The sequence below is a fragment of the Microtus pennsylvanicus genome, chromosome 3 (assembly GCF_037038515.1).
Source record: "Microtus pennsylvanicus isolate mMicPen1 chromosome 3, mMicPen1.hap1, whole genome shotgun sequence".
In the NCBI taxonomy this organism is placed as follows: Eukaryota; Metazoa; Chordata; class Mammalia; order Rodentia; family Cricetidae; genus Microtus; species Microtus pennsylvanicus.
The window spans coordinates 106,259,884-106,269,730 of record NC_134581.1 but is presented as its reverse complement, the minus strand read 5'-3'; the positions used below and the strand labels follow the sequence as shown (position 1 = coordinate 106,269,730).

The window sequence follows — 9,847 nt, the reverse complement described above, 5'->3', positions numbered from 1 at the left end:
TTAACCCATTATTCTTGTCTATGTTAGCCATGTGGCTCAGTACCTTATTTGGTGAGTCAGTCTCATCTTGCTTCTTCTGTGGCTGTGTCACAACTGCAGACTAGGACTTCCTTCTTCCCAGAATTCTACTGTTCTCTCTGATCCTCCTCCATTTCTTATCTGATTGTCCCACCTATACTTCCTGCCTGCTACTGGCCAGTTAGTATTTATTTAAAATATATTTGACAGAATATAGACCATTGTCCCACACCAAAAATCTATCAGTGTAATCCATCATATAAATAAACTGAAAAAAATATGATCATTTCATTAGATACTTAAAAAGCATTTGACAAAATCCAACACCCCTTCATGATACAGGCCTTGGAGAGATCATGGATACAAGGAACATATCCAAATATAATAAAAGCAAGGTACAGCAAGCCGACAGCCAACGTCAAATTAAATGGAGAGAAACTCAAAGCAATTCCACTAAAATCAGAAACAAGACAAGAGTGTCCACACTCTCCTTATCTCTTCAACATGTTCTTGAAGTTTTAGCAGTAACAATAAGATGACAAAAGGAGATTTTTAATGAATACAATTTCTGTATTGTTCTTTTGGGGCTGAGCTAGCTGGGCAGCTGAGATGAATAAGCAGTCCTCCCCCTGCAACAACTGGTGCTCCAACATGAGCTAGCTAAATTCACTAAAAACCTGAGAGAGTTTGAAAAGGAATTCTAGACACAAAAATACAGTTTAACACAACTCCTTGCTGTTTGCTGGCATCGTGCTACAGCTCCTTTAAAAGAGATTTTCCTGACTCAGCAGCAGCAGAAAAATAGCAGTGGTTTTGAAATGCAGGCTTCCTAGGCTGTGCTGCCAGTGCACCTCTGGCTCTTTGGGAAGACAGAGCATTTGGACCGGGATTGTGAGCAATGTGCTATGGCTTCCTTGGTGGCAAAGTGGACCACCTGAGTGCCTGGAAGTGGGGCAATAGTTGGGGGGGGGGGCTCAGAGGTGTAAGTGGCTCCACCATGCTGGGCTGGGTGGAGCAAGCAGTGATTTATCATATTTGACCTAGTAATGGAGCAGCTTAAGTTTTAAGAAGAGCTTAGCATTTTAAGAAGTGCTCCTGGACAGTAAAGAATTACAGATACACAATAGGACAGATTCAGACATAAAAGACCTATAAATGGGTCACAGTGTTGGATAAATGTATGTGGGCTTGGGAGAGAGAAGAACAAGAGAGTCATAAAATAAAGTTAATGCTTTAAAAAAAAAAGGATGGGGGGGGGTAAAGTCTTTATAGAGACCAAGTACAGATAGTCATAGATTAAAAGGAGTAAAGAAAAATAAGCCACATAAAGATGAAAAATTCCCAGAGTCTGGATTATGTATATTATTGTATTTTCTTTGAATTTTTTTGACTGTGAAGGAGCGAAATACAGAGAGACATTCCATTGTATGGGCTGTTAAGCTAAACCAGCATGTATATTGTAAAGGTATCTCAATTTCAGAATTTGGGTCTAAGGACATGCTGCTTGGGAAAAGAGGTTCTTCTTTTATTTTCACAGAAGATGAGAACCTGTGGATTGCTTCCAAGTGAATATGGTTTCATGGACCAAGGTGTCCTGAAAGGTTGCCATACACACCCTTTACACTTAAAGGGATATATAATATAGAGATTTACATTGGAATGGATCCTGGTTTATTGATACAAATTAAGATCAATTTCATTTTATGTATATATATTTCTGATATTGATTAAGGTATTGTGCTTGTGTAGCTCATTTAAAAATGTAATATATAACTAAGAAATGTAAGATAATAGACAATCATCTATAATAGTCCAGCTTGTAGTCATGTTATTTAGATTTTCTAGATGTATAGAGATATATTTCAGTTGGATAGGTATTCTTCAAATTTTTCAAAGACCTTAAGAATATGGCATTTAAAATGTTTAAGAATTTAGGACTTTTCATGGCAATGAGACACATCTGCTCTTGGCAGCACCAATCTACTTCAAGAGGGAGATAGGCATCAAAGAGGCTCCTTATGGAATTGGTTAGCCATTTGGGCAAGAGACTGCTCTTGCCTGGACTGTTGCATAAACTGGACATGCATGACCCACAGAGCAATGACTGATGAACTTGCCTAAAAGTGAGATGATCCTTCAAGGTTCCTGCTTCATGAAAGAGTCTGTGAGACATTTTGCAGGATGCAGAAGAAAGTGACTGAACTGTGTTTGAAATTTCCTGCTTCAAGGAAAAGTCTGCTAAACACTATAGGCCTATAGGCTGAAGATGGATGCCCAAATGGTACAGAATAACTTTGGGTGAGTATCCACGCAGCAAGATGTCACTGTCAATTCTAGAGTTTTGGAAGTTGTTTATAATTCACTTCTGGTTTTCTTAAATAATATTATATCCTTCTGGAGTCTTTGATGGAGTTGAAGAATTTATAGTTATAGTTACAGTTTTCTTTTGTAATGATAAAAGATAAAGTAGATATAAATATTATACTTGTAATTCTTGCTAGAATTTTACTATGTTAAAGCCTTCCTTTTTGTTTAAACATAAAAGGGAAAATGGTATAGGAGGTCCTTCTTTCTATGTGTTACTTATATTGGTTAATAAATAAAGAAACTCCCTTGGCCTGATAGGGAAGAACTTAGGTAGGCAGGGAAGACAGAACTGAATTCTGGGAGGAAGAAAGCAGAGTCAAAGGAATACCATGGAGCCACCAGAGACAGATGCTGGGAATTTTACCTGATAAGCCACTGCCACATGGCGATACACAGATTAATAGAAATGGGTTAAACTAAGATGTAAGAGTTAGCAAATAAGAAGTTAGAGCTAATGGGCCAAGCAGTGTTTCAATGAATACAATTTCTGTGTGGTTATTTCAGGGCTAAGCTAGCCAGGTACCTAGGATGAACAAGCTTCCCTCCCCTAGCAACAGGAGATAAAGGGCATTCAAATTGGAAAGGAAAAAGTCAAACTTTCATTATATGCAGATGATATAATAGTGTATATAAGTGACCCCCAAAACTCTACCAGACAACTCTTAAAGCTTACAGCTGATAAATACCTTCAGTGATGTGGCAGGATACAAGATCAAATCCCAAAAAAAATTAATAGCCCTCCTATGCACAAATGATAAAGAAGCTGAGAGGGAAATCAGAGAAACATCACCTTTCACAATAGCCACAAATAACAAAAAAATATCTTGGGGTAACACGAACCAAAGAAGTTAAAGATCTATTTGACAGAAACTTTAAGTCTTTGAAGAAAGAAATTGAATAAGATACCAGAAAATGGAAAGATCTCCCATGCTTTTGGATAAGTAGGATCAACATAGTAAAAATGGCAATCCTACCAACAGCAATCTATAGTTTCAATATCCCATCAAAATCCCAACACAATTCTTCACAGACCTTGAAAGAACAGGTTTTTCAACTTCATGTGAAAAAACAAAAATGCCATGATAGCCAAAACAATCCTATACAATAAAGAAACTTCTGGAGGCATCACAATTCCTGAGTTCAAACTCTATTACAGAGCTATAGTAATGAAAACAGCTAGGTATTGGCATAAAAACAGAGAGGTTGACCAATGGAACTGAATCAAAAGCCTGGATATTAATCCACACACCTATGAACACCTGATTTTTGACAAGCTAAAATTATACGATGGAAAAAAGAATCTTCAGCAAATGGTGCTGGCATAACTAGACATCAACATGTAGAATGAAAACACATCCATATCTATCGCTGTGCACCAAACTCAAGTAGAAATGCATTAAAGACCTTCGTATAAATCCAACCACACGAGACCCGATGTGCGAAAGTGGGAAGTAGTCTTCAATGCATGGGCACAAGAGACTACTTCCTAAATATAATCCCAGTAACACAGACACTGAGAGCAACAACAAATAAATGGGACCTCTGGAAACTGAGAAGCTTCTGAAAAGCAGAGGACACAGTCAATAAAACAAAAAGGCAGCCTACTGAATGGGAAAAGATCTTCACCAACCCCACATCAAACAAAGGACTGATCTCCAAAATCTATAAAGATCTCAATAAATTACATTCAAATTCTAAATAAACCAAATAAAAATTGGGCTACTGAACTAAATAGAGAATTCTAAACAGAAAAATCTCAAATGGCCAAAAGATACTTAAGGAAATGTTCAAAATGCTTAGCTATCAGGGAAATGCAAATCAAAACAACTCTGAGATACCATCTTACGCCTGTCAGAATGGCTAAGATCAAAATTACAAATGACAGCTTATGCTGGAGAGGATGTTGAGTAAGGGGTACACTCATCAATTGCTGATAAGAATGAAAACTTGTACAACCACTTTTGAAATCAATATTGCAGTATCCCAGAAAATTGGATATCATCTTACCTCATGATCTAGAAACACCACAGGTGGACATATACCCAAAGGATGCTCAATCATACTGCAAAAGCATTTGTTCAACTATATTTATAGCAGAATTATTTGTAATAGCCAGAACCTGGAAACAACCTAGATTCCCCTTAACCGAAGAATGGGTAAAGAAAATGTAGCACATTTACACATTGGTAAATAGTTAGTGTTCTTATTAGTCTATTTATGAATTGTTAGTCTGGGTGATCCAAGTGGCTCTCATAATAATATATACTTTTGCCCTTGGTTTCCTTCTTGAGGAAGAAGATAAGTCCCTGTTGTTGAAGACACCACAGGTTTATGATACGGGACAAAGATGATTCAAGCTGGATCTAACCTGAAAGATTCCTTCTTATGGTCTCGCTTCCATAGTAACAAGAATTGCTATGCAAGCTTCACAGGAAGGGAATCAGTCAATAGTCCTATCCATCCTCAATGCCTATGAACTGTAGCAGTGACAAGAATATCAAGATATTCTTAAATATGAAACCTGGTGGTAATGAAGAGCTGTCTAATTAAGGCCTGCTCAAAAAGAGAAAAAAAGGAATTATGCCTGGTTCTAGAAATATACCCAACTATCCAGTGCTAGAAAACTCATGGATCTTAGAAGAAAACCTCCTACCAATACTTTACTAGATGAGGATAACTCTACTCTAAAGCCCTCACACTCAAAACAGCTTCTCTTTACAATCAATGGGAACCATTAATGTTGAAATAGGAGCAGTGGGGCTGCATCCCCAGCACCCCGCCGCCTGCACAGCTAGCTTTACCTGAAATAATTACATGGAAACTGTATTCTTTTAAACACCGCTTGGCCCATTATATCTAGCCTTTTCTCGGCTAACTCTCGCACCTGGACTAGCCCATTTCTAATAATCTGTTTAGCCCACAAGCTAGCTTACCAGGAATGATCTTAACCTGCGCCTGCCTGGAGTGGGAGAATCATGGCGACTACTTGACTCAGCTTCTTTCTCCCAGCATTCTGTTCTGTTTACTCCACCCACCTATGTTTTAACCTATGAGGGCCAAGCAGTTTCTTTATTGCTTAACCAATGAAATCAGCAGATTGATATATGACACTCCCACATCACATTAAAGAAAAACACAATGGACACAATGCAGTGATCAAAGGATTGTGGGTAACCTAGCCCCAAATGGTACATCTGCATCACAACTACTGACCCTAAGGTTCAGGAAACATTCTGGAAGAGGAGACAGAAAGATTTTAAGAGGCAGATGACCAGGAAGTCTGATTTGAGACTGTGTTTTCTATAAATGACTGCCTAAAGAAGACCTAAACAGTGGCAATATCAATAGACATGCTAATGAAGAAGAGAAAAAAATCCCACAGAGTCCCACCCCTCATCAAAGAACTACAGGCAACTAATGAAAGCTGAGAGAGAGAAAAAATTAACCTCTCCTAAGGATGGACCTCCTAATTTTTTAACCAAGTGGTTAGTCCTGAAATTATGTACACATCAACAACAAAAATGGACTCAACCATGCTGCATCTGTGTATTTGTGTAACAATAATAATCAAACAGTAAAAATGAATTAAAAAGAAACTATCAATTTGAGAAGTGAGTGGCGTATGTGGCAGGAGGGCAAGGAAGGACCTGGGAGGAGAGGGAAATGGGCTGGTGATGTAATTATATTTTAAGTTAAAATATACTAAACAAAAGAGAAAACTACAATATGCAAATAGGTAAATAAATTTGAGAATATTTATTTAATCAAAAGCATCATGAAAAAGGAAGAACTCAAAACAAGAGGTTCATAGTTGCACTTAACAGTGGCCAGGGTGCTAGTACAGAGAAAGTATGGAGTCACCCCATGTCTCAGAGCTAAGAACCTGCCTGACTTGGCCATACACAATAGGTATTTTCCTCACTGGAGCATGGTCTGATCATTTGGTTGCCTGTGATTGGCTGTACTCAGCTGTTCTTGAATTGTCAAACCCTGGCTTTTCACTACAGAATGTATACTCTTATGTTCAGTTCATGTTGCTCTGTCCATTATGTGAGGCTGTAACTTTTTATGTGGAAACTTAACATATAAAAATTCTCATGTTAATGACCTCCTGAGTACTTAACTTAGTACTTAACAGAGTGTCTAATGGAGACAAAGTAAATAAATATGGAAATGAAATCTCTCTCTCTCATACACACACACACACACATTGTAAATTAGAAAAGTCCATGAAGAAAAAGAAATAGAGGCCAGGCACTTCAGAAAAAGACACTACCCACTGAAGAAAATTATCTTGTAACGAACTATAGAAATGATCCCTGAAAGTATAGTCTTTGGGGGACTATGCACTTATAAAGAGAACCCCAAACCAAGACTATAAAGATTAAGACATACTTAGTGAATATAGATAAATTAAAGATAGATAAGATAGAAGACCCAACCTGATTTCTCAAGAAATTCAACTCTCTAGAACCTCTGTTAGAGAGGTGAGCCAGAATATAATTGTAGCACAGGATTCAGAACTTGCCAGTGACATGAGGAACTGAACTAATGCCAATTTTGGGTAGAGGCTGGGAAAAACAGCATGCTTTACCTTCATCAACTTAAAGATCATGGCAAGATACTTGATGTCAGCCTACTGCACAGGAAGAAATAAATCCTCAGATAAGCAAGGGTCAAATAATTTTATTGAATTTAATGAAAATCAGATAAAAAAGTCATAGCTGGAAATTCCATCTTAATTAAATTTTTTTATACTTTCTCGGCAAAAGTCATTCTAGGATCACACAGGAAATCGCCCCCAAAGGCACTCAATTTGCTTAATTCTTGAAGGCAAGATTTTTAAAATACTCAGGGAGAATATAAATCATCAGAAACACTGGCTTAACTATGGGAGCAGCTTCTTAGGGAGCGAGGTGCAAGGGCTCATGAACCACATTTGTAAAAAGATGTCAAGTGGAGTGATATGGGAGTGTCATATATCAATCTGTTGATTTCATTGGTTAAGCAATAAAGAAACTGCTTGGCCCTCATAGGTTAAAACATAGGTGGGTGGAGTAAACAGAATACTGTGAGGAAGAGAAAGTGAGCTCAGACTTGACAGCTCTGCTCTGGAGCAGAGATGCCATGCTCCCCTCTCTCTGAGGCACACGCGATGAAGCTCCGACCCAGGATGGACATAGGCTAGAATCTTCCCGGTAAGACCGGAGCTACACAGTTTGTTAGAGATGAGTTGATCGGGATATCAGAATTAGCCTAGAAGAGGCTAGATAGAAATGGGCCAAGCAGTGTTAAAAGAATACAGTTTCCATGTAATTATTTCGGGTAAAGCTAGCTGTGCAGGCAGCTGGGTGCGGGAATGCAGCCCCGCCGCTCCAATTACAACAGTGGAGAGAAATGTAAGAGCTCTGGAAAAATGTAGATGGGAATTCGTGGAAAAGCTCTTTTGTTTATTTATTTCTTGATCTCTGCTTTAGAGTCAAAGAGACTCTAAAGAGACTGAGATATATTGGGTCCTGTTCATCTTCAATAGTGGTCACAGGCTCACAATCTAAGCACTCTGTCCTAGACAGAATCTAAAATAAGAAGTAACAAATGTGTCCACAGGCCCACCTGGTGGCACTGGGCTCGGGCAGATGAAAGACACCCATAGGCCAGCCTGGGTCCTCACAGTCGGGCCTGGTTGAAGATATCCACAGACACTCCTGGTAATACTGGGCTCATGTGGGTAAAAGACACCCAGTGGCCAGTCTGGGTCATTAGAGCCCTGATGGTGCCGGGTGAGTAGGTGCCACTATGATAAGCAAATATATGGAGGAGAATGAGGGAGAAAGAAAAAGAATGGTTCACGTCCTGTGGAAAGAGGTAGATCTGAAAACGTGAGGATGTTGAGGAACAGGCTGATGTGCGTGGCCTGCATGCCATCTGGGACCAGGGTGATGTCCAAGCCTGGGCTGCTGCTGAGGCATGTCTGGGTCCATTGCCCTGCAGTAGCCAAGGTCTGAGTTGATGTCCATGGCTTCTGAGGCTGTGTGGATGCCTGGGGTCTGGTCAGATACCTGAGACCGTGTTGGTGTTCAAGGGCCTTTCTGTCACTGGAGCCATATGGATCTGGGAGACCTGTGCTGCTGCAGACAGGGTTATAGTGATGTTCAGGCCTGAGCTCCTGCCCAGGACCATGTCTGGGTCCATATTCCTGCTGCAGCTGCGGTCTATGTTGATGTTCTTGGCCTGTGTTGCCACAGGGGGCCATAGGAATCATGTGTGTTGAAATCCAAGGGTCTTGCTGGTCCAGTCTGCCTCTCACTGGCCTTGGGAGAGCTGATCCTGCCCTTGATGGACTCTACAAGCAAGAGAGCCCCACCCTCATTTAAAATCTGGACCCACAGAGATAGTTCCACCCCTCACCATGAACATAGGAGAGCTGGTCCCGATGGCATTGGCCTAAGAAAGCTGATTCTGCCCCTTGCCTGAGAGGGATGGGCCCAGTGGTCTGGACTGATAAGCTTATCTGCCACTCAGACCCACATACTGGGTCTTGGGTTGCCCCACCCTAACATCTACCCCATCTATCACCTGCTGGAGTGCATGAAGGTCCTGAGGAATGACAGTGGCAGGATCCACATGACTCGGGTAACAGCAGGATATCCAAGGGGAGTTTCAGTGAGGGTCCAGTGATGATGATGTATTTGCCAGAGGCCTTGAACCAGGACAATGACTCATTGCAATGAACATTTGCCAGTGTCCTGATTGGACAAAAAGGGTCTACTGTGTGACACTCTCAGTGCCAAGCTCGTCTTACAACAAATAAGGAAGCATTAAAGAGATGGGAAAGACAGAGGAGAGAGATGGTATTGTTCATTTGTTTTAAATTAATTTTGTTGTGGGAGGTCATTTTGGGGAGACATTGTAGAGGTGAGGGTCAGATATTGAGGGAATGGGAGGTGAACATGATAATGAGGGATCGGGGTGCGTGATGTGAAATTCCCAAAGAATTAGTAACAAATTATGTTTTTAAAAAGATAATTCACTAAACATGGCAGCAGAGTCCCATCCATGCCACCGAACTTTTGTGGTGATTTGATTTGAGTTGGGTTTGGGTTGGGTTTTAGTTTAATTTTTAAGACTATGTACCTTTCATTGGCCTGAGCACGCTGAATGACCTAAGCTGACCTAGAACTCATGATCCTCTTGTCTCTGTCTCCCAGCTACTGGTGTTACTGGTGTGTACTATCACACCTAGCACTTGTCATCAAATCTTTTTTGCGAGATGATAACTCAACTTTATATAGTATCTAGTGCAAAGATATGTCAGTGGAAGATGAGCTTGATTATAAAAAATAAAAACTTATGTTCTTCAGGACCACGAAGAAAGAAAGAATTCCATGTGTGGGTCCTGGTTAGTGCTGAAACAAGCCAGATCTTAAGAAACTCATGGAATTTTCTAACAAACCCTATAACC

General features: G+C 40.1%; 1 pseudogene; it reads right to left on the bottom strand.

Annotated features, from left to right (window-relative positions):
• Positions 1–6,644: 6,644 nt before the first annotated feature.
• On the bottom strand, positions 6,645–6,720 carry LOC142847477 (small nucleolar RNA U3; annotated as a pseudogene).
• Between the last annotated feature and the right edge of the window lie 3,127 nt (positions 6,721–9,847).